This window comes from Vulpes lagopus, chromosome 17 (assembly GCF_018345385.1).
Source record: "Vulpes lagopus strain Blue_001 chromosome 17, ASM1834538v1, whole genome shotgun sequence".
NCBI lineage: Eukaryota > Metazoa > Chordata > Mammalia > Carnivora > Canidae > Vulpes > Vulpes lagopus.
The window spans coordinates 5,999,875-6,024,432 of NC_054840.1; the positions used below are offsets into that span (position 1 = coordinate 5,999,875).

The 24,558-nt window shown below is 50.1% G+C and overlaps 1 protein-coding gene across 4 annotated transcripts in view; it reads left to right on the top strand.

Moving 5' to 3' along the window:
- Positions 1 to 1,911: 1,911 nt before the first annotated feature.
- PLD1 (phospholipase D1) overlaps positions 1,912 to 24,558 on the top strand; it is a 206,854-nt gene continuing 184,207 nt past the window's right edge. The window contains exons 1-2 of one of the 4 annotated variants that reach the window (XM_041731562.1): positions 2,519 to 2,619; positions 19,401 to 19,553. The gene's annotated coding sequence lies outside the window, so the exon portion shown is untranslated. Of the gene's footprint in view, positions 2,012 to 2,518; positions 2,620 to 19,400; positions 19,554 to 24,558 lie in introns of those variants that run through there. The other 3 variants (XM_041731565.1, XM_041731564.1, XM_041731567.1) reach the window with 3 other exon arrangements.

Genomic DNA, 24,558 nt, shown 5'->3' on the forward strand with positions numbered 1-24,558 from the left:
CAGAGGAAGGATCTGCACTTTGCCTTGGAGACTGCTGCCCCAAATCGCGTTCTTGCTGAGATATACACACTTGCGGAAGGGCTCTCTATAAGAAAATGGAACTTTCGGGGCAAGCCCGTTAAGCATCTGACTTTTCGTTTTAGGTCAGGTCATGATCTCAGGGTCATGAGCTGGGCGTGGAGTCTGCTTCAGATTCTCTCTGCCCCACCTCCCTCCCTCTCTAAAGAAAAGAAAAAAAGAAAATGGAACTATCATAAAAGATGATAGATGCTGGGCATCCTAAAATGACCTAGAAGATGTGGACAGCAGTGCACAAACACTGGCATGTTTGTAAACTGCCCAAAGGTCTGGAAACATCCTCAAAGCCATCAGTAGACAAACAGATTAAAAAACAGTTGGCATATTTCTCAACCATTAAAAATCATATTTAAAAAATTAGTGACGGTAAAAAATATAAATATCAGTGAGATAGGATTCTAGATTGTAGAGCATGCTGTCAATTTTGTAATAAACATTTGTTTATGTATAAGGCAAACAAAAAAGGAACATACCGTACTGTTAACGATGAGTAGGTTGGGGGGTTATAAGTAATTTTAATAAAAAAAATGATGTTTTCTGTTTCCTCCCAAACTTTGTATTTTTTGTAAAATATAAAGGTAGAAATCATAAACATGGGCATATGTTACTTTTACCCTGAGAAGAAAAGATGAAAATTAGAGAGGATTTAGAATATCTAATTTGCCTGATAAAAATGTCATATGCGTATCCAGATGGATATATGATAGGATTTCATCGTCAGTTTTTTCTTGACATGCCTGAAGACAGGCAAGATTCGGGAAAACACCAGCAACGACCAACAAATCCCCTCAGGAAAATAGAAATAATTACATCCAGAATCATACTGCATCTAAAATTTGTCTTCGGCACTCCATAGCGGGCTGCTACTATGATCCCTCTAGCAAGAGGAAGCAGAAATTCAATTACTGCGAGGGGACTTAAATAATTTTATTTTTAATTATAGTTGCTAGAAAGACCTGTTGTCTCAGGCTAGTGCCAAATGTTTTAAGGATGACACTTAGGCATTTGGGATGCCGTCCTGGAGGCTGCTGCTTCTCTATCAAGAGCATCACAGTTTCTTTTTTGTTTTGTTTTGTTTTGTTTTTTGTTGGTTTTTGTTTTTTAGCATCACAGTTTCTAAAGACAAGCTTGTAAGAGCGCAGTTCATTGTGTGCGCAACACTTACCAAATCATCTGTGACTAATAAAACTTGAGAAAGAAGAGGAGGAAAGGCTCTTCAGCCTTTTAGCAACATGCTGGTCTTACCCTTGCCAAACTCTTCTTAGGCAATACTGCGCGCGGAGGGCCATGTGCTTAATTGTAAAAACCTGTCAGTATCCGAGGATTCTTTTTCTTTTTCTTTTTTCTTTTTTTTTTAAAGACATCAATCATTTCTGTCAACAAGGAAGCAGGGACGGCTGTGTGACTCTCCTATCATTAGGAAAAGATGCGCTCAAGAGAAAAAAATGTGGTCTTGGGAGGGATGAGCAACTATAGGTTACAGGGAAAAAAAAAAAAAGAGTTCCAGACTGTAATTTCACTCCCCCACCCCTCCCCCTCCCCCTGCCCTGGGCTGGAATATTCTATTTTTCGTTTCATGTAGTTCCACGTTTGCAGTAAGACGTTATGCAACTCAGCCCGCCTCCGCTGGGCAGTGTCCCCTGGGTGCTTGCAAGGGGCGTCGTGGCGGGCACGTGGGCGCACGCGGAGCCTGGGCCTGGGCCTGGGCCTGGGCCCGCAGCTGCCTGCAGCCGAGCCGGGACCCGAGGCCTCCCGCCGGCCCGAGGCAACAGGTTCCCTCTCCCTTAGACTGTTCTGGGCGGCCCAAGGGCACGGAGCTCGCTGCGTTTGAAGCGCTGCACGCCCGATGCCGATCTCCCGGGCTCTGCTCCCGACTCCTCCTTTTCTGCGAAGGTCTCGAGCGCCCAAGGCCTCCCCGCGCAGCCGTCTCCAGGTGGGCTGCAGGCTGCTGGCCCCTCGCCCCGCCTCGGGGGCTCCCCCAGGTGCGCGAAGCACCAGGCGAGCAAGTGGGACGGAGGCTCGCAGGTGGCGGGTGACGCGGGGGCGCCCCAGTTAGACACCTGCCGGCCCGCGGGTCCCTCCCTGCAAAGTGGGCGGCCCGGGCCCGCGGGGCTTGGGGGCGGCGCGAGCAGTAGGCGTAGGGCCCGCGGGGAGCCGGCGTGCGCGGCGGGTCGGACACCCGGGCCCCCCCGAGGGACCGGAGGAGGCAGGAGCGAGGAGCGAGGCCGGGCCGCTGCCCCGCGGGCCCCCCCGCCCTGCGCCCCGGCCGGCGCCGCCTCGCCTCGCCCCACCCCTGCCCGGCCAAGGCGGCCGCGAGTTCCGGCGGGAGCGCGGCGCGGGCCCCTCCTGCCCCTCCGGCCACCCCCGCCCTCCTGCCCCCTCCTGCCCCTCCGGCCCCCCCCGCCCTCCTGCCCCCTCCTGCCCCTCCCCCCCTCCCGCCCTCCTGCCCCCTCCCGCCCCTCCCGCCCCCCTCGGCCGGCGGTGCCAGGGGCCCGGCCCGGAGCCGCCGCAGCGCGCAGGTGCCCCGCCCGCCTGCCCCAGGTAGGACCTGCTTCCCGCCGCCCGCCCTGCGTCCCTGCGACCCTGCGACCCTGCGACCCTCCGTCCTCCGTCCTCCGTCCTCCGTCCCGCCCCGGGCAGCCGGCCGCTCCCCGCCCTCCTTGGCCTCGGCCGCCGCGGCCCCGAGGGACCAGCCTCCCCGCGGCCCCGGTGCGCGCCCTCGGGCCCGTCCTGGCGCCGCCACGGCCCTTGGAGCGCGCTTCCTCCGGGCGGCTGGGGGAGGGGGGCTGGGGGTAGGGGGGCTGGGGGCTCCTGGGGGGCGGGGCGCTGGGGGGACTGGGGGGGTGCTGGGGGGCTCCTAGGGGGCGGGGCGCTGGGGGGCTCCTGGGGGGGGTGCTGGGGGGCTCCTGGGGGGCGGGGCGCTGGGGGGCTCCTGGGGGGGGTGCTGGGGGGCTCCTGGGGGGCGGGGCGCTGGGAGGACTGGGGGGCGGGGCGCTGGGGGACTCCTAGGGGGGGGTGCTGGGGGCTCCTAGGGGGCGGGGCGCTGGGGGGCTCCTGGGGGGGGTGCTGGGGGCTCCTAGGGGGCGGGGCGCTGGGGGACTCCTCGGGGGGGTGCTGGGGGCTCCTAGGGGGCGGGGCGCTGGGGGGCTCCTGGGGGGGTGCTGGGGGCTCCTAGGGGGCGGGGCGCTGGGGGACTCCTGGGGGGGTGCTGGGGGCTCCTAGGGGGCGGGGCGCTGGGGGGCTCCTGGGGGGGTGCTGGGGGCTCCTAGGGGGCGGGGCGCTGGGGGACTCCTGGGGGGGTGCTGGGGGCTCCTAGGGGGCGGGGCGCTGGGGGACTCCTGGGGGCGGTGCTGGGGGCTCCTAGGGGGCGGGGCGCTGGGGGACTCCTGGGGGGGTGCTGGGGGCTCCTAGGGGGCGGGGCGCTGGGGGACTCCTGGGGGCGGTGCTGGGGGCTCCTAGGGGGCGGGGCGCTGGGGGACTCCTGGGGGGGTGCTGGGGGCTCCTAGGGGGCGGGGCGCTGGGGGACTCCTGGGGGGGTGCTGGGGGCTCCTAGGGGGCGGGGCGCTGGGGGACTCCTGGGGGGGTGCTGGGGGCTCCTAGGGGGCGGGGCGCTGGGGGACTCCTGGGGGCGGTGCTGGGGGCTCCTAGGGGGCGGGGCGCTGGGGGGCTCCTGGGGGGGTGCTGGGGGCTCCTAGGGGGCGGGGCGCTGGGGGGCTCCTGGGGGGGTGCTGGGGGCTCCTAGGGGGCGGGGCGCTGGGGGACTCCTGGGGGGCTGCTGGGGGCTCCTAGGGGGCGGGGCGCTGGGGGGCTCCTGGGGGGGGTGCTGGGGGCTCCTAGGGGGCGGGGCGCTGGGGGACTCCTGGGGGGCTGCTGGGGGCTCCTAGGGGGCGGGGCGCTGGGGGGCTCCTGGGGGGGGTGCTGGGGGCTCCTAGGGGGCGGGGCGCTGGGGGACTCCTGGGGGGGGTGCTGGGGGCTCCTAGGGGGCGGGGCGCTGGGGGACTCCTGGGGGGGTGCTGGGAGCTCCTAGGGGGCGGGAGCTGGGGGACTCCGGGGGGGGGTGCTGGGGGGCTCCTAGGGGGCGGGAGCTGGGGGGACTCCGTGGGGGAGCTGGGGGGCTCCTAGGGGGCGGGGCGCTGGGGGGACTCGGGGGGTGGCGGCGAGGCTGCTGCGGGTCTCGGGGTCCCCGGCGCCCGAGGCCCCAGCCCTGCGGTTCGGGTGCGGGTCGGGGCGCCCGGTGCCACCGCCCGGGGAGGGCGGGGCGCGGGGTGTGGCCCCGGTGCGGGGTAGGGGGCGGGTGTGCGTGTTCCCGCCGCGCGGTGCCCCCCGATCCGGGGCTCTTGCCGCCGCCCTGCGCGGTCGGGGTCGCCCGAGGGAGCCGGTGCCCTGGTCCCCCCCCCAGGTACCCCGAGGGCGCGATGCAGGAGGGGCCATTCCCGCCGGGGAGGGGACAGCCTGGGGGGGAGGACTCCGCGGCTGGAGGCTCGCAGCCGTCCACACTGCCTGCTTGGAGGGAGGCCTCTTTCCGTAGTAGACGCTTTGTGAGCCGCACACACAATCTGTGTGTGGCCTTTGGATGTTGGTCGGGGACCTTTCCGCCAGACGTGCGAGCTCCGGGTCTGGCTCTCCAGGGGCCGGGGCGCTCACGATCTAGAAGATGCGCGAGTGGAGTGGTCCAGGCCTGGAGGAGGATGCGCCTCTACCGCGGGGGTCCCGGTTAACCACAGTGACAAGGGCTGTGGAGGGCCCTGGAGGTTTGTTGATTCACTTCAAACTCGGTGGCGGGAGACTCTGCTTCCTGGAGGTTGTCTGACTCCCCAGCGTGCGTTTCTTAATTAAAATATATTACGGAATTCATTCACCTTCAAGTCTTACAGAGGCCAAGCCCTTTAACGTAACAGGAAATTTGCCATCCTGACCGCCTGTAAGGTACAGCTCAGTCGCCCGAAGCGCTTTTTCATTGTTAGGTTCTCATCACCACTGTCCACCCGCAGAAGACAGGTCATCTGCCTTGTAGGGTTTTCAAAACATCGTGATGCCGGTGACTGTGCTGCAGGTTTTAGTTTTCTCATGAAAACTACAGTGCGTAGAATAGTTCCTTCCCACAGCTTTACGGAAATGCGCTTTTAAGGAGGAAAGGTGAGAAGCCACAGCCAGTTGGTGTTTAGTACATCTTAGCTCCCTCAGGAGACATCTGCCGAGTTCCTGTTAGAGGACAGGCTGGTGAGCTGCTGAACTCTGTATATAAGGGTATTTTGAAGTTTACCTATCAAGAGGGAGGAATCCAGGAGGCAGTTACTGTTATTGATAGTTTCCGTCCCTAATATCTTGCAGAGAACTTAAATACCTCTGTCTCCCTGAGCCCTGCGGTGGCTTGTATCTGGGGGATGCTCGAGCTCAGGCCGTGGCACCCTTTTAGTAACCGGAAGCGGTTTTGGCCAAGCTGGCTGCTGGGTGTGGCAATTTCTTCTGCCGTCCAGGTGTTCACTAAACATTGGTGCTGGAGGACTCAGCACATGAGATGTGGCTCTTTAAACTCCCAGTTGGTCTGAGTCATTGTGTTCGGGAGACAGCTGTCGCTGTGCCAGGCCTGGTTTTATGGTTACAATCCCCTAAGTGTTAGCACCACACAATAAAATGTATTCTCCAGCTGGGGTGTGGATAAATTGTTGTTGCAGAGTGAAAATGAGAAACTTGTAACCTAAATTTCCCATAAGCCTGTGACTTTTCTGATTAGAAAAGGAATTGTACAAATCCTGTCTTTTGCTGCAGTGGGAACGCATTCCAGTGTGTTGGGCTCCCTAAATCCACAGTGCAGTGTAAAATCTGGATCCCAGATGTTTAGTGCTGGGCCATTCAACAATAGCGTGTGTTATGTAAGTGTTTCATAGTGTCACAGTGTTTTTCTCTTTCTGTTGTGAAATTTTCTTAATTCTTGAATTTATTAAACAGACATTGCAGGGACAGAATAAAATGGTTGATTTAGCCCACATTTATATAGCGCTTACTATGTGCCGGGCACTATTCTATGCATTTTGCAAGCATGGACGCATTTAACCCTCAAAATATCCCTGTGAAGTAGGTAATAGTATCATCTCAGTTTTGTAGGTGAGGTGATTGAAGCACAGAGAGGCCATACAGGTAGCATATGGTACAGCCGGGGCCCCATCTCCGGCAGCCTGTACCCAGAATCTGGGCATGGCTGTCTCACCACTACAATATAATCTGAGATTCCATCCTCCTCTAACAAATAAAACTTTTTTTCCTGGTTGTGATATTCCTAGCTTGTCTTTGTCCTTCAGGAGAAATTATTTGACATAACTACAATCAGAAAATCAGTTCAACTCCCTTTTTCTTTCTTTCTTTCCTTTCTTTCTTTTCTTAACTCCCTTATTTTCCAGAAGAGGAAATAAAGGTGGAGTTTGGTTATATCCAGAGCTGGGAGCCTTGGGCAGAGTCCTGGAAACCTATTGGGCTAAGCCTTACCTCCTGATTGAGGAGGTTGGGATAGGGATCCTGGGAAGATCTGGAGAGGCCAGGGTGTGTTGTGTTTTTTTGGGGGGGAGGGGGCAGTATTTGCCAACCTAGGGGGAAATGCTTCACTATTTTAATAATCATTTTGACCATCCTGGAGCTAATCTGCTAAAGTAAGTCCTGGGTGACGTCAGGGGTGCCCAGAGCAGAAGCTGTGGCCAACTGGGGGCCATGGGAAGGCTTGCTGCTTAGGGCCCCAGATTCCTTTCCCAGTTGTTGGTGATGCTGGTGGCCCCGCGCTCCCCTCTGCACGAAGGGAGTAGTTTATTCTGTGCTCAATCGTTTTTTGAGCCTTTTGGACCTCAAGTTGGGAACCTTTTCGAAAGCCTCTGACGCACAAAAGAAAATCAGCCAAGAGCAACATGGAAATAAAAATAACTTGGTTTGCTCGGGCCTTTTGTTGAGAGAGAGAAAAAGACACACATCTAGGGCATAAACTGACAGACTTTATATGAAGATCAGGAAAATCAAAGTTCACTGGTCAACACTGATTTTTCTCAAAGTCGGCTTTTACAGATGGTACACTTGGATGCGGGACTGTAAGGAATCCACCTGGGAAAGGAAAAGTGTTGGGCAGGGAGGGAGAAACAAATGCAGAGAGAGGAGGAAGTGGAAGAGGGCACACAGAGGGAGAAGACAGTGCTCGAAGCTTCCAGTTCTTTACTCAAGGCTGCGTTTCAGTGTGTTACCTCTTACGGCCCCAGGATGCCAAAGGGAGTTGCAAATTCTCCTCCTTCGGTTTATCATGAAGTGACTTTAATGTTGCTTAGAACCATTGCTGATCAACAAAGGATGGGGACAGCGAGATACCAGGGGAGTCTTGAGGCCTTGCTTGGGATCCTCATACCAATCGATTCTATTTTTGTTTATACCACTTTCATACGCCTGGGTCTTATGTAGAGCATGATATTGGAAATCGCTGGGTTTGCAGATGTTTCCTTTATCATCTTCCCGGTGGGAGGGAAAGGTCGTTGGGGCCGTAGGCTGTGTTTTTGCCATTTTTGCGTCTCCATTGTTCATTATGGTGAACAGTAGCTGTGAGCTGCCTGAAAGGATGAAGGAAGATGATGTGGTTCATTTTATTCAAAATAGCTGTTTCCAGGGATCCCTGTGTGGCTCAGCGGTTTGGCGCCTGCCTTTGGCCCAGGGCGCGATCCTGGAGACCCGGGATCGAGTCCCACGTCGGGCTCCCGGTGCATGGAGCCTGCTTCTCCCTCTGCCTGTGTCTCTGCCTCTCTCTCTCTCTGACTATCATGAATAAATAATAATAAAAAAAATTAAAAAAACAAAAACAAAATAGCTGTTTCCAGAAAAGAAGGTTTTTAGGGCTGATGTTTTAGTTATTTGTTCTACTGTGCCATTGAACTACTCTTATAAATACATTTGTAGATGTGGAGTGAACAGTCTTGTGGGATTTATCATCTGTACTCATGTTTTTGGCCTTTTCTCTGCAATGTTCTCTACCCAAGGTTTGATGATAGAGTCCTTTGAAATGAGATTGGAGAGGTAGCAATAGATTGGGAGGGGGGGGGTTCCATGGTTGGGGGCAAGAGAACGGTTCCAGATGTATGGGGGTGAGGTGGTATGAATGTGCAGAGCTCAAAGTGGAACATTTGACAAAAAAAGGGCTAAGAGTAGGACAAATAACTAACAAATTGGAGATGAGATTTGACATGGTTTTTTAAAAAAAACTCTCACCATTGTTCCCACTTTGGAGTAAAAACGTATGAGCTCAGGTAAGGGTACAGGATTTGGAGATGAAGTCTATTTGTGATACTAACATGATTGTGATGTCAAAAAGAACCACCACCACCACCACCACAAAACAGAACAGGAGCGGGGGGAACTCCAGCCTGAATCCTGTCACCCGAAGGAAAAACCCACCTACTGGGATATGTAGATGGTAAATACTTCAAAACTAGAAATGTGGAGCCAAGACTCTAACCCCAACCCTTACCTGGCCTCAATCCCAACAACCAAGCTGGGTGATGGGGCAGCGACAAAGCAAAGCTGGTCTGTGAGGCCTGTAAGGCCCGGTTGGGCTCCACACAGTCCTCACCGGGAGAAATGACCACGGGCCTCGGCCTTAGAGCTTGGATTCAGATCCAGAGGACTCTAGCACCGAGTAACTTCAAGATTCTCTGTGCCTTAGTTTCTCCATCTGTAAAACAGGGATAAAAGTAGCACCTGTCTCACAGGACCGTTGTGAGGACCGCAGGAGGCGATGCCCAGAAAGTGTTTGGCGTAGAGCTTGGAACACAGAAACCGGCGCAGGAAACGTTGGGTGCCCTGCTGTCACGCCCGGCGCTCCTGTCTCCATCCCGAGTTGCAGAGGAGTGACATCCATGAGTAACCGAGCAAACTGGAATTGCTGCTAGAGCGGCCCGGCGATGTGGCCTATGGGAATACGGCCGAGGGAGAAATCACTTTTGCCTGGGAGGCAAAATCTTGAATGAGGGGGAGATTTCATGCCCCCCCCCGCGGGTTGCGAAGCAGTGGGAAGACTTCTGGCTGCACAGCCGGGTGCAACTAGGGAGAATGAACTGTGTGCCTTTGATCATTATACTTTTAGGGTGTATGTTGTGAGATTAGCTAGAAAATTTGATTTTTCTTAATCCGTAAGTGTAGCATGGCATGTGGTAGAGGAACCCTGATGCATTTAATAGGAGAAGCACGACTCATTGCTCTTTACCAATGAGCGTACGTGTAGGGGGTCCCTTTAAAATGTATTTAGAATTAAGAACTCTCAAGGTGAGAGTGAACTAGCTCAGGCTGTGTCAGAAGAACACCCTTCCCATCGCATTCTTTAGCTTCACATTTTATGGGAGAAGGGCATGGCTGGCACCGTTATCTTTATAGGGCCGTGGGTGATACAGCTCTGCACAAATGATGGATGGAGGTATAGACTGTTCATCAATAACCTGGACCAGAAATTTTCATGCTTTAAAAAAAATATATGGTTACTCCTCCCCACCCCACCCCTGAGAACGGCTTTTCTGAAAGAGCTCTTCTGTGAAATCCCAGGATATAAAATACCCAAAAGGAGAGCTGTTCTTTTTGACAATTCCTACATGGGGACAGCGAGCCAGCCGCTTCCTCCAGTCTGCCCTCCCTGACCACCGCCTGGCACCAGCTGCCCCTCAGCTCTGGGACCCCAGGGCTCCTCGGAGCAGATCTCCAGGCAGTGCCATATCCTTATTGCAGGAAAGAGATGACCAAGACCCAAAAAGAGGAAGGGAAAGGAAAGGCAGTGGATGGTTCTTTTCGTTTTTTAAAAAGATAGAAGTATTTAAGGAACAGGGAGGGGCCAGCGGGAGAGGAAGCGGGTGCTCCAAGCCGACTCTGGGCTGAGCGCAGAGCCTGAAGCAGGGCTCCGTCTCATGACCCTGAGATCACGACCCTGAGCCTCAACTGAGAGTCAGGCCCACAACTGACCGTGCTGCCCTGGTGTCCCAGTGGACTGTTCGTTTTAAAGCTTTTGCCAGTAGAACTGGCTCATACTGAGAGCTGATTTTTCAATGTCTTAGAATTTTGTGAGCCAGTTGTTAAAGATACTGCTATTAAAAAATCAAAATACGGTTTAGATTTTGAAACTACATTAAATAAATGATATTGAAAATGAAGGTGATGGATGCCACAAGTCATCACTCGCCGGTTATATTTTACTATATTTACTGTTATTTATGTTCTGGAAGTTATTTATGTCTGTTGTTCCTGTGTGGCAAAAACACCATAACTAGGGGCACCTGGGTGGCTCAGCGGTTGAGCGTCTGCCTTTGGCTCAGGGCGTGATCCCGGGTTCCTGGGATCGAGTCCCCATTGGGCTCCTGATGAGGAGCCTGCTTCTCCCTCTGCCTAGGTCTCTGCCTCTCTCTCTATCTCTCGTGAATAAATAAATAAAATCTTAAAATACCATAACTAGTGCCCATCTTTTCTTAAAATGCATTCTGGGAGCTTGAAACTGGCCGCAGTGGAAGTATTTACACCATGGAAATAGGCACACGCTGCAGTGAGGGCTTCTCCCCTACCAGCAGCACGTCCCCGGCTGTGCCCCCATGCGACGTCAGAGCTTCTTCACTCCCTCCTCCTTTGTCACTGTGACCAAAGAGATTTGCTCAGCTCTTTTCTGTCTTGGTGGTTCTGAGTTGCAAATGGGACGGGAGGGAAAGAATCACACCGGTTGATGCAATATTCTTATCTGTCTTTTCCTGTTAGCTGGTGGGGTTATGATTGGTTCCAGACATTTGCGATCGCAACTGCATTCAATTTAATCCTTGATTCTATCCTTTTGCAGAGATAGGATTCTTCTGACTATGCTCTCCACACCCCAACTCGCCACACCCCCATGCCCTCTCCCTACCCTCAATCACACTAATTCCCAGGTCTGCCTAAACAAAATCACCTGAGAACTTATTTAAATTCAGATTCCCAGGTTCCATCCCACACCTGCTACACTGGGATTCTCATTCAGTGAAACAGCATTCAGTTTGCCTGAGTCTTTGCTCCAGGAGCCTGTTCCTCATACCAGGGCCTGATTCCCGGAGCTAGGCGTGGGGCCTAGAGGCCTAGCTAGGCAGAAAGCTCTGGGGAGCGCTTGAAGGCTAGCAGGGGAGTCGGGGGTGCTGGGTTTGTGTCTACATTAACCTCAGTTTTCACCTTTCGGAACTGCCACTGCCCCTCTCTTGGGGTTGTCAGGAGGGTTCCGTTTCTGGAACCCACCAAGTTGGGTTCCACTGTAGGGCCTTTGCACGGTGGGGTTCCCTCTGCCCGGAACACCCTTGTCCTAAGTCCCTGCGTGGCTTGTGTCTTTTTAACATTTAAGTCCATGAGAAAATGTTTGAATGTTACCCTCCTAGAAAAGCTTCCTCTGACTGTGAGATCTGTTTCCCCACTACGTCTGCCTTGCTTTGCCTACAGACTCATCCTTCCTAGCCCATTATTTTATTTTATTTTTTAAAGATTTTATTCATTCATGGGGGGGGAGGGGGAGAGGCCACAAGCAAAAGGAGAGGCTGAGGGAGAGGGAGAAGCCCCAACATGGGACTCGATCCCAGGACCCTGGGACCATGACCTGAGCCAAAGGCAGATGCTCAACCAACTGAGCCACCCAGGCGCCCCCCCCCCCCCAGCCTGTTATCATGGGTTATTTTCATGCCTGCACCTATTCCTATCTGATTTCTTCTTCTGGCCTTGTTTTCTTGAATCCCGAGTTTTCTACATGAGAACATAGGCTCTGTGATGATGGGGTCTTGCCTGGCACGTGGTAGGTGCTCACTAATTACTTGTCAAATGGAGGCCTCTCCAAGTTGCTATAGGAGAATATGATGTTAGTGTGACCCCTGGGTTCCCAAATGGTTCAACTGCTCTCCTAATTGTTCTTTCCTGACCCCACAGAGGTTACCATGCTCATGGCAGTGATTCACCGTGGAATGTTACTGCCATTTGGAACAAGGGTCACTGTTGACCAGTGGGAAACAACATCTGTAGCTTGCTTGCTTTCTTTTTTAGACTATGGAGCATTTAGATGACCACAACTTTTTAAAAAATATTTTATTTATTTATTCATGAGAGAGACAGAGAGGCAGAGACACAGGCAGAGGGAGAAGCAGGCTCCATGCAGGGAGCCTGACGTGGGACTCGAGCCTGGGACCCCAGGATCACACCCTGGGCCGAAGGCAGATGCTCAACCACTGAGCCACCCAGGCATCCCCATCTGTAGCTTTCTATGTGAATGTCACCTTAAATTTTCAGAGAGCTTGTAGGGATTTGCACTGTGTGTCCCTATGGGTGAATAATCTGTGACAATGGATCAATTAAACATGAAGGTGATATAAAGTAAACTTGATCAATTTTGGGAAACCCCCCTCCCCTTGTTTGAGTGCTACTAGAGCCAGTTTTGGCAGGGAGGTGGGGACTGGGGGCCGTGCGTCACTCTGTAGGACACCAGGAGGCCAGAAGTACATGTTGGAGAGGTTTGTCTGTCCGACCTCAGCAGACGACATGAGCTGATTTTTGCAGATCTGTTGCCGAGAAGGCTAAGAGGGTTGACAGCGACAGCCATCCCCCGGGGTCTGCAGTGCTGGAGAGGACTGAGCCGAGTCCTGTGCCGCCTGGAGCTGTGGGCCGAGGCGTGAGCTGAGGCCTGCCCCACCACCTGGAATGGGCTGGCGTTCTGTGCTGGGAACCCGTTCCAGTTTTTCAAGATCGTGGTTTTCAAACTGCTCCATGTTTCAGGGGCAGGCTACGATTGGGGTCGGGATGCAAAGAGCAGACGTCTGGAGCTTCTCTCTCTACACCCCATGTTCACCAACAGCATCTCATTAAAAAAAGCATAATTTTGTATACTTGCCTTTTTAGTTTATTTTTTGTATATTTGCCTTTTTAAAAAGATGCTTTTTACGTTTACAGAAAAGTTGCAAAGAGTGTGCGTGGCTAAGCTATGGTTTCCTCCGTCGTGAACACCTTACGTGGGGATGGTATGTTTGTTAGAATTAAGGAACCAACATGAATGTACTATTATTAACTAAAATCCATACTTTATTCAGGTTCCCTCAGCTTTTCCCGAGTGTTCCTTTGCTCTTCCGATACCCATCCAGGATACCCCGTTACGGTTAGTGGTCCTGTCTGCTTGCGCTTCTCTTGCCGTGATTGTGTCTCAGACTTTTCCATATTTTCGGTGACCTTGACTATTTAAGGGGGTACTGGCATTTTGTAGAATGTACCTCGGTCATGACTTTTATGATGTTTTCCTCCTGATTAGACTGGGATTATGGGTTTTGAAGGGGGAAAAAAAAAAACCCGGTGGTAAAATACCATTCTCATCACATTGTATCGAGGGTCCACACCATCAACATGACATAGGATTGCTGATGGGAATTTTGATTGCGTGGCTGAGGTAGTATTTGTTAGGGTTCTCCAAAGCCAAGTTACTTATTTTTCCCTTTTTCAGTACTGAACCCTTTGGAAGAACGTCACTGTGTGCAGCCACGCTATTGAGATGAGGAGTTATGCTCCACCTCCTAGAGAGGCTGGTAGCTACATAAATTATTTAGATTGTTTCTGCATGGGGAAATTTATCTTTTCATCCTTATTTATTTATTTATTCAATGACTTATTTATATCAATGTGGACTCATGGATATTTATCTTGTACTTTGGATTATATAATCCAGTACTGTGTTACTTATTTACATTTGGCCTTTTAGGAATTTTATTCAAACAAACAGAATTCTGTTATTTAAAAATGTTAGAAAACTTTAAAAAAATCTTTCCCTCTTTTTTCCCTTTAAGTATTCTATTTATGCATTTATTTGGAGCAGTAAAGAATGAGTTATCACTTAGATTTTTACTTTTTTTGCAAGAATAAAGTTCAAATATAAGTATTCAGTTGTTTTTTGGAGAAGTAAAGTCAAAAGGCATCTTTTCCTCTATTGTATACTGAGTTTGCACTATGTTAAATTAATGTTGAGATCAACTCTAGGGAGATTTGTAGTCATCTTTTAAAGATTTCATTCATTTACTCATTCATCATTCATATTTAGAGAGCATGAGCAGGGGAAGGGGCAGAGGGAGAGGGAGAGAGAGAGAATCTCTAGCAGACTCCCAGCTGAGCACAGAGCCCGACCCAGGGCTCGATCTCAGGTCCCTGAGATCATGACCTGAGCCGAAACCAAGAGTCAGATGCTTAACCACCTGAGCCACCCAGGTGCGCCTGTAGTCATCTGTCATTTAAAAACTCCTTAGGAAGTGGAATAGCATATAGGGGTTTAAGAACACTTTTTGGTCTTCCTATCTTTTTTTCTTTAGATTTTTCTTAAATTGAAAACGCAAATCAGCATACATACAGCTGAAAGAGTGGTTGATTTGTTATAGAAGCCCCCACGTCTTTCTCGCTTTCTGTTTTCTAAGACAAATGTGCCGTATGCAGTACTTTTCTCTACTAAAGAATAAAGTTAAATAGACTGTATGTAAACTTCTATCTCAGCTCTTTTTAAAGCATCTAAAAGTCTAATGTGTCTTCACCTGCCTATCGACCTGGTTTAAAATAAAGGCAAAGCATTCTAATAATATTTCATCCTCTTTCCTTCTTTTAGTGGTCTAGATTTTCTTTTGTATTTTGTTAATTCTGTTCTGAAATTCAGTGCTTTTAGGTGTTCTTGTTTCTGTGCCAGTCTACGCACACAGGAATTCTTTAGAGAGTGGTTTTGGTTGTAGGCAAGTTCTCCTTTTTTAACATCAAAGTTGTGGGCCATTGTATGTGGAGACCAGATGACCTGGCCAGTTGGGCCAGAGATGTGTCTGAGCCAGGTATTGGTTAGTGGCTTCATGTGCAGTGGGCTACGCACGTGGCCCTAGAGCTCTGAGGCCCGCTGAGGACCCAGTCCTCCTACAGAGAGTGTGAGGCCCATCCCAGCATGGCTTATCCCATGAGTAGCCAATTGCACTCGGGCCTGTGAATCAGTTCCCAGTAGGACTAAGTGATAGGCCCACAGCTGGACCTTGACATCTGGCTAGACAGGCATGAAGCATTTACCGTTGCAATCAAATCAAGAATAACGGTATTAATTTAGAACATGTTGAGAAGTCATTATTGTATTGCATGATAATTAAGCACAAGGTAAGCATAAAGAATAAGCACCTCACTTAATTGACTGTAATTATTTTAACACAGCCAGATCAGACATTCAGTTCTCATTCTTTCTCATTGAAGTGGTGTGTATACTAATGTCTTCTGATTCTACCCAGGATTTTGTTCTCAATTTAATTTGATTATTGATTAAGTCATAGACCCTTAATCTGATGACTTCTATGTAGTAGTACAAGTTTCCTCACGTGTTCGTTTCCTAGGGCCAAGGATCTGGAGAGGCCTTGACATTGTCTATAACTAAAATGATCATATATTCAATGAGCAGGAATGACAAGAAACGAATATAATTTCTTTTCTTTGTCATAGCACACAAACCAAGCTGCGTCTGGGGCAGGGATGGAGAGCCATAGCTTCAGATAAGGCCTAGGCTTCTTTAGCCTTGGGAGTCTCTTCACGCTGCCCCTCAGAGCTGATGTACGAGGGAGGTATCAGAGCCCCAGGGCAGGGAGGATGGTGCCCCCCCCACCTCAACCGAGGGTCTTTAGGTCCTGAATTAGCTTCTGGGCTCTCCAGCCACCCTGGACCCTCTTCTCGTCAGAGGCTAGGCTTGGAGGACTTTGTTTCCCAAAGCAGAGGCTTGCTTTTCTTCAAAATGTAGATGCACCGCTCAATGCTGCAAAAATGAGTTTAGGATTACGTTAGTGGTGGGTGTTTAAGTGATTGTAATTTACTGAGCACACCCTCCTCATTCAGTTTTGCAAAGCCTCCCACAGCATTTAACTGGTCCACTTTGATCTGATCAAGCCCGCTTTCCTGCCGTGGCTGATTGTCCAACAAAAGGACAGACTTACACATGTGTAGGGGAGCGTAACCTGGACTCAGTAGCCTGAGCACTTTTCCCTTCCCTTTAAAGTTTCTTTAGGTTTCACATTTTAAGGGGTCAGTGAGACTTCCATTTGTCTGTCGTTTTACAAATGAGTCATGAAAGAATGGAAAAAATGGGTTTTCCCATGTGATGGCTCACATGACAGCCTTCACAAAACATAAGGAAGAATGGCACGTAAGGAGTAGTGAGCCCTTAAAGCTTCCAAAGATTGAGAGAAAAGAAAGAATGAATTCTCAAAAATTTTGCGCAACTTTCATCAATTTTAAAGAGGAGGCCCAAAATAAATAAGTGAGACATGTAAAAACCTGTTCACATCAGTAAATGCCAGCTTTTTTTTTCACATTTTTAAGGTATTTGCAGATGTTTTGGTCAAAAGCTGCTTACTTAGAAAAATCTGCATTTAAAAGAAAGAGAGTAGGCTGCAGTATGGATGTTTTTAAAAAGGCAGCCTTCTGAGTCTGCCTCTGAATCCATTCGTGAGCCTAATTTACTTGTTCATAGTCCTTCGAGACGTTTGAGGAACACAAGTGGGGTGGCTGATTATCCTTCAGTTCTCGCAGGATCTCCTTTCACATAAGCAGGGCATCTCTGAGTAAGCCTGCTTGACCAGCTCCACTCGTTCATCCTTCTGCAGTTACAGACCGAAAATGCCCTGACTTATTAATTGTACAATCTGTCATTCTTAGGTAATTTAAGTGCATTTTCTACTATACACGGCTATTTATGCATGATCTTAAATGGCTTATATTCACAATTAGAGGCTGTGGTCAATGCTGGAAGGAACTCTGGCCTGATATGGTAACCTGAGTTCTGGTTTTGTCTCTGCAACTGGCTTAGTGAGACTCTGGCAATTTATTTCTGGAAATTCCACTAGTACTTCCTGTCTGATTCAGGCCCTGCCTCTGGAGCTGGGATACATTAACCTAGTCCTAGTGACAACCCTCTCGGGATTCACGGTCTAGTTCAGTGGTTCTCACACTCCACTGCGCACCGGAATCCCCCGGAGGGCTCATCAGAATGGAGTGCTGGGCCTCACCCTAGAGTTTCTGATTCAGTAGGTCAGGGCTGGGCGGAAAATTTGCATTTCTAACAAGTTCCCAGATGATGCTGATGCTGCTGGTTTGGGGACCATGATTTGAGAACCACTGATCTAATGGTTCAGCTGACACATCAGTTACCACAATTCAAAGATTAAATGCTGTGAAATAAGTATAAATAATGTGCAGTGGGCACCAGAGTGTGAAGAAGTGGGTCCAAAGATGAATGAACAGCTGGAGATCTAAGGAGCCCCAATGGAAGAGGGAGAGGTGGAGCAGGATCTTGGCGAGTGGCTAAAGACCTGACAGGTAGGACCTTTGGGGGGATGGCATCATCCCAATCTGTTGATGAGTGGGGGAGTGCAGGGGGTGTGTGGGAGCAGGAGCTAGTCTAGCATGGGTGGACTGAATAGTGGTGTGGCGGAAAGGAACACCCAGACACAGATGGAATTGAGAATGAGAGAGCGGGGAAGTGAAGCGAAACATGTTTTTGGTTGTGGAGTGTTGGCAGCAAGGGAACAGCATGATCAGAGCCATGCTGAAGAAGAGCAGCTCCGGCGCCGTGACAAATGGCTCGGAAAGAGACAGTGATTTGGGGAACTATTGGGGCAGCCCAATCTCCACACCGGGTGGGGCTGACGAAGAGCTGGACGTGGGAGGGATGCAGTTATGGGTGCGTCTGCGCAGAAGCCACAGGTGTGGGAGTTGATTGGGGACAGGGAGATGGAAAGGTCAAGGAGGGGTGGAGGATTCAAGTCTAAGTCATTGGGGAAGAATGAGAGTGGCTGGATCCCACAGGAGAAACAGATTTGCTAAGAAAACGAACACCTGGAACCTTGGTTTCTGTAGCAGGGCCCCGGACCAGGAGCTTTGAAAGGTCGCTTTTTGTTTGATCGTAATCAATGTTTCGGTTGCTGCTTATCTGAAACATTACAGAATATATTTGTGTAAAAAGCAAATGGCCCGTGTGTAACAGGCACTGATATATGTGACTGATCCTGGATACTCACTGGCCCTAAAATACTTGCACCTGTAAATAGAATTCTCTTGGAACTTAGTTTTGCTTATAGTTTTCTAAGAATGTCGACTTGCCCGGTTCCTCCTATTTTATATATTATGCACGTGAACATTTTCTGTGTGTATTTCTATGTAGATATTTCAAATAACTAGATATTTGCAATCTTTTTGGCTTGTTCTCCTATTCTAGTAATCACAGCATGTATCGATAGATTTCTGCACAACCTTCTCTTTCATCCACTGGATTATGAGCTCCTTCTGAGTAAAGGACGTGTCTTAATCATTTTTGTCTTCCTCACTGTACTCCTCACGAGTGACTACGTAAAGTGGCCAGCGAATGTTGGGGGAACTGGATTGAACCACTGAGTAAAAGAGTCAATTACTATCTGTTTTTTTTTTTTAAGATTTTATTTATTTATTCACGAGAGACACACAGAGAGAGAGGGGCAGAGAGACACAGGCAGAGAGAGAAGCAGGCTCCATGCAGGCAGCCCGATGCGGGACTCGATCCCAGGACCCCGGGTCATGCCCTGGACTGAAGACTGACGCTCAACCGCTGAGCCACCCAGGCCTCCCCTGTTTCTTTAGCGAGAGACAAAAAGGCTGAGGCAATAAAAAGCAGTAGTTTGAAGGGAAATGGAAATCCAGGTATTTTGAGAGGTTGAAAGAGGAAACAGTTAATTCAGTAGACTTTTCGGGACTAGAACATAGATATTCCCGGGCACGTTAGGAAGCAGAAGGCCGTAAAATCCAGGAGAGCTTTCAGTTCTGTCTTAAATTAGCCATTGGGCACCTGGGCCAGGCTTTCCTACTCTGGACCTCAGTTCCCTCATTTGTAAGGTCGTGGTTGTAGGTTATAGAATTTTCTACCTCTTTGCACACCCTTAGAATCCCGAGCGGGAAAGCATGAGCAGAGCCTCAGAGGTGGGAGAGAGCATGCGTGTCCTTTGTGACCAGGGCGTGCCATGCTAGCCAGAGGCCCAGTTCCAGAAGGTCGTTGCTGCTCAGTTAGGGCACCTAGGATAGATCCTACGGGAAAGTCTCGAACGAGGTGGCCTAATTGGGAATGCTGTGCGAGAGCAGGAGAGAAGGCCCAGGGAGTGGGAGCAGGAGCCGCGGTTGCTTGCTTGGGGCCTCCTCTCGGGAGGAGTCTTACGTGGTGTCTCTCAACACAGCTCACCTGGGGTAGGGGAAGGGGAAGGGGAAGGGCGGACCTTTGTCTGCTGCTCGTCTCCCGCTGGGTAAGGGCAGCTCCACTCTTTCAGGTTGGGCATCCCTGGCTCCCGGGGGTCCCCGTGGGCGCCTCACGAAGCAGTACCAGGGAAGCCTGGGCTGAAGAGGCCCCGTCAGGTTGCACGTGGATGCAGCTGCCCGGATTCTTCATGGGACTGGCCGCCGTCCAATGGCAGGACTCTGAGGTGAGTTTGGGAGGATTTGAAGCAAAGCATAAAAGGCGGCGGACTAGGGAGCTCTGGAGGGATTCGCAACCGAGGAACCACGTAGTCAGAGGTGCGCAGTGGCCTGTCGGGAAGGCTCAACAGCCAACTCTCCAGAAAACAATGAATGTGTGTGCGTGCGCACACTTACATGTGCTATAAAGTATCCTGACATAATGGATGTGTAGCTCGCAATTCATAAATAATAAATCATACAGCTTTCTTTATTGTAAAGTGCACATAGCTGATTGATTTGACGGATTTTTTTTTTTTTAAGATTTTATCCATTTGAAAGAGAGAGAGTGTGTGCGCGCACACAAGTACGCAGAGCTCAGTGTGGGGCTTCACTCCAGGACCTAGGGATCATGACCTGAGACAAAGGCAGACTCCTAACCGACTGAGGCACCCCGGTTCTGACAGGTTTCTGTTGGTTTTTGCTGAACTCTTGAACTTATGGCCAACCCATGGTTGCAGTGGATGAAAGCAGGTGGTTGATGCGCTCTTGTGACAGTAGGGAGCACCATCAGGTGAAACGACGACGGCACGGCCCAGACCTTCACTTGTTCATGAAGCGTCTTTGTGAATCGGACAGCATTAGGAGAATTATTTCCACAGCTTTTCGTTTTTTTTTTTTTTCACAATATACCTGCTATAGGCACCCCGTATTTTATTAACATTTGGTCCATCAGTTTTTTTAAGCCTAGACAATCATCAAAACAGAAATCAAACCGTAATTTATAGGGGCTTGCCAGTTTCCCTATGAAAACCGTCCCATTACAGCCAACTTCAAGTTACAGGGAGTAGATGCCCAGTAGCGCCTTTCACAGTATTTTCACATATGGGCAACATTAGCCCTAAATAGCCTCAAAGACATAGATATTAGTAAAATGTGTTAAAGTAGCAAAGAAGTGGTGGATTTTGAATACTTGTTATCTTTGGGTTTAATTTATTTCACTATAAGTTTAATTTTTCATAATTGGTGTGTTTAACAACTGATAACATTTAAAGAAAAAGATTTTATTTAGTCATGAGAGAGACACAGAGAGACAGGCAGGGACATAGGCAGAGGGAGAAGCAGGCTCCCTGCAGGGAGCCCAATGCGGGACTCAATCCCAGGACCCCAGGATCACACCCTGAGCCAAAGGCAGACCCTCAACCATTGAGCCACTCAGGTGGCCCCAACTAATAAAATTCTTGAAAACTTCCAGTGGGTTCTCAGGAACTGGGATGGGTCAGCCCAGCCCACTCCTAGAGTTATAGTTTTAGAAGATCACCTTGGTAGCCAGCTGTAGAAATATTTTGAAAGGGCGTGCAAGGAAACAGTAACTGGGCCGGAGTAGGGGTGAAAAGTAGAAGATAGACTTGGGGAATGTCTTCACCCTGCCAGCACGAGGGTTCAGGTGAAGTCAGGTTAATAGAGGTGATGCAAATTTTACAGGGCTGCCTTCAAATGACTTTTACTAAAGTCTCCTGCAGGTGCTCTTGGAGCCTTACAGAGCTCTTACCTGTGCAAAACCCATGTCCTCGGCGATCTTCTGCTTGATGACCCTGGGCCAAAAGAATTGAAGACTGAGGCCCTGCCCCCACCACAGCTGTGGGGTGCCTTCCGGGAGAATGGGATCCATGTCAAGGAAGCCACGGCCTTATTTTCCTAAGTTTGCAAAGCTGGGGGAGGAGGCTCTAGAAAGGTTTCGGAATCACGGGTGTACCTGGGACCCCTCGCATAAATCTGAGTCCAGGAGCTTGAAGTTAGTTGCTGGGTTGTTTTTCCATGACTCAGAGAGGCGGGGGTAGACGGGCTTCTCCGTGTCCCCGCAGCTGTGGAACTGGGCCTGGAAACAGCCCCTCTGCCCCGTCCTGGTTTGGCCCCTGGAAGCCACAGAGGTGTCCCTGCCCGAAGACCTCCTGCAGCCTTTGCAGATCAGCTCGTGGAGATAAATGCCTCAAGGCCAGGAGCCGGCCCCCCAATCCATCCACACTCACAGGGTGGGTGAAGTTCATTTGTGGGTCATCAGCCACCACCACCCTTAGTAGAAAAATGAGGTGAAGTAGATCCAAGGGTGGGCACAGCCCCTGGTGCATGCAGCCAGTAGCTTGGGTGTGGAGTACGGGGGGGCGGGGGGCAGGGGCCTTGGACTGTGGGAGATGGGGGAGCCCTGGGCTGTGGGAGAGGGAAAGAGGATGCACTTGAGGTGCAAGGCAGATTTTAATCGTGCTCGGTTTTGAACTTGATAAACGAGGAGCCCGTGGAGCAACAGGTCAGGGTGTTGGAGAGGATATGAACGGAGGCATTGAGAGTAGAAAGGCCCGTGAGGCTGCGACTGAGACGGTCTTCCCGTGAGGATGTTGAATGAGAGACATTGACCTGTGCTCAGAAAAAGTGTCAGGGGCTAGGGGCCCGAGGACTGGACAGGGAGGAGTGTCTGGGGAGCTCTGAACCCGAAGGAAATGGCCCAAAATAGCTGAGACACATGGTGGAACAGTGGGGCCCAGTGTGTTCACGCTGACAGTTTATCTTTTCAGAGTTGTGATCATGGGAACTGGCCTCCTTTCCTCCTTCTTAAAAAAAAAAAAAAAAAAAGAAAAAAGGAGTCAGGGACTCTGCAGTATCATAAATGACCCAGGGTCAGGAAGACAGTGACACTTTTGTCCATACTTTGGACAGTGACCATGTCCATACTTTGCTCCGGCCCCATAATAGTCCATGTGGGGAGTAGACCAACCTACTTTAAGCTAAAGGGAAATATCAACTTTTTTCCTGTTTGATGTTTCTTGCTGTGTTTTCCGTATTAATCACTTCATTTTCCCTTGGTCACAGGCCTGATTATATATTCTTTTTTTTTTTTCCTCTCCCAGTTGTCAGCTGCCTGGTGTGTCAGGCAGGTTTTTCACCATGAGAGAGGGACACAAGAGAGTGCGAGCAGGCCAGGTTACCACCGAAAGTGTGTGCCGCTCTCGGTGGTTATGTTCCTGAACATCCAGAAAGCCCAGTGCTGCTGAAGTCTAGGCTTTGAAATGACCATGTGGTTTTGCATTCAGCGAAAAAAAACTCTACCCCAGACATGTTTAAGGGTTGTTGGTTTGGGAGAAATTAGAGGACTCCAACGTGAAAAGACAGAGCCCTGCCCAAAGGGGTAGCAGAGTGAGTTTTCTACATCACAAATCTGTCGAATAAGTAGATTTGGATGTGACCACAGGCTTGCCATATGAAATTCTATGCCATGGGAATTAAAGTTAGCGGCTTTGTGAGGACACATGTTGCAGACTGTGGAGACTTTCTTGTAGCCTTTTGCCAACGTGGAGAAGCATGGAGAAATAAAGGTGGACTTCTCTGCTCTGATCCTCTTAGGCACTCACTGTGTCCCCATGCACAGGGGAATACTGGGGGGAATTAAATGTCACTGCTCCTTATAATGCATCAACGTGGACGTGTTAGTCTGCTGCTACAGGAAGAGGACAACTAGAGAAAAAAACTCCTTGGGTCAGTTAGGCATTGTGTTTAGCTACCAGTATCAGAACCACCCCCCCCGCCCCCCCCGTGGCTTTGCTTGCCATGTGAAAGCAGTCTGGAAGCTTGATGGCTGCAGGCAACTCCAGCTTTCCAATCTGCCCTGTCCAGGTGGTTGGCCCTTGACCAGGATGGCTGCTGGGCCTCCAGACCTTGTATTGGATGAAGAGGGGAGAAGAAAAGAGTCTGCGGTCTCCCAAGGACCTGCATCAGAGTTCCATCACTCCTATTTACATCTCATTAGCCAAAGCTGAAGCACATTGGCCTGGCTGCAGCATTGTATTTAATTCCTTCTCTTTTATAAATCTCATTTTTTGAACAATTGATTCACCCCCAGTCTCCTGGTCATTACTGCAAGAGATTGGGAGAGAGCTCATGGGAGAGTAAGGTTCTTTAGTTTCTTTCCGGATGATTCCCTGCCAAGAGGTCTTCCTCTGTCTCCTCAATAGTAGTAACTCCAATATCATGAACCAGTCAGGGTCTATCATAGAGGGAGAGCTTGTAGGTTATAGGGATTTAAGGGATTTATTGTAATGAATTGGCTTGTCCAGTTGTGGGGCTAGCTAAGCATACTTGAAATCCATAAGAGTTTTGAAATTAAGGCAGTTAAGAGTATATCATGAGCAGACTGGCACTCCAAGGGCAGGAGCTAAAGCTTGGAGTCTCTGGATTCAGGGAGGGTTTAAGCTTTTTTTTTTTTTAAAAGAGCTTTTCAGCTAATTCCATCAGCCCCATTCAGTATCATCATCTTTCTTTTGACTAAATTCAACTGATGACAGACCTTAATTACATCTGCAAGGGCCCTTCACAGCAGCCCTAAATTATATTTGACTGAATAACTGGGAAACTGTGTGTGTGTGTGTGTGTGTGTGTGTGTGTGTGTGTGTCCTGCAAAAAGGTGGCTGTCCCCCCCTCCTTCCTCCGGGACCGGGGAGAGAATATTCCTTACCACCAACCTGAAAACATACAAGAAAGCTAATTCCGGGACGTGTGGTTTAGGCTCACCAGGTCGACGCATCACACAAAGCCATCATAGACCATGATTTAGTGGCCATCCAGAGAGAGCTGCGGTAAATACCGATCAGTGTTTCCTCATTTCTGATATTCTGGAAGAAAATGGACTGATAATATCACTGGTAGCTAACGAGAGGCTGGCAGTGTGCATTTTAATTATTTTTCTGCTGTTTTCCTCTCCGTTTATCATAGATAGCTGAGACCTTATTCTTCATGCTTTTGTTAGGCAAGTAAAGGGCTTTGAGGCTCATCAGCCATGTGAGCTCATCAAAGTTAACAGAACTTAAAATTTGCTTCTAAAACTATTATGGCAAGATGTCCATTTTTTTTAATAGCACAAATTATTTTTCTCATCTGTGGCTTTTCTGTCTTCCGTATATAGAGATGTGAATTGTGCCTTTCATTCTTTATTCAGGCCCAAAATAGCTTTGTAGCTAAAGGAAAAATTAGTAGCATTGCAAATTT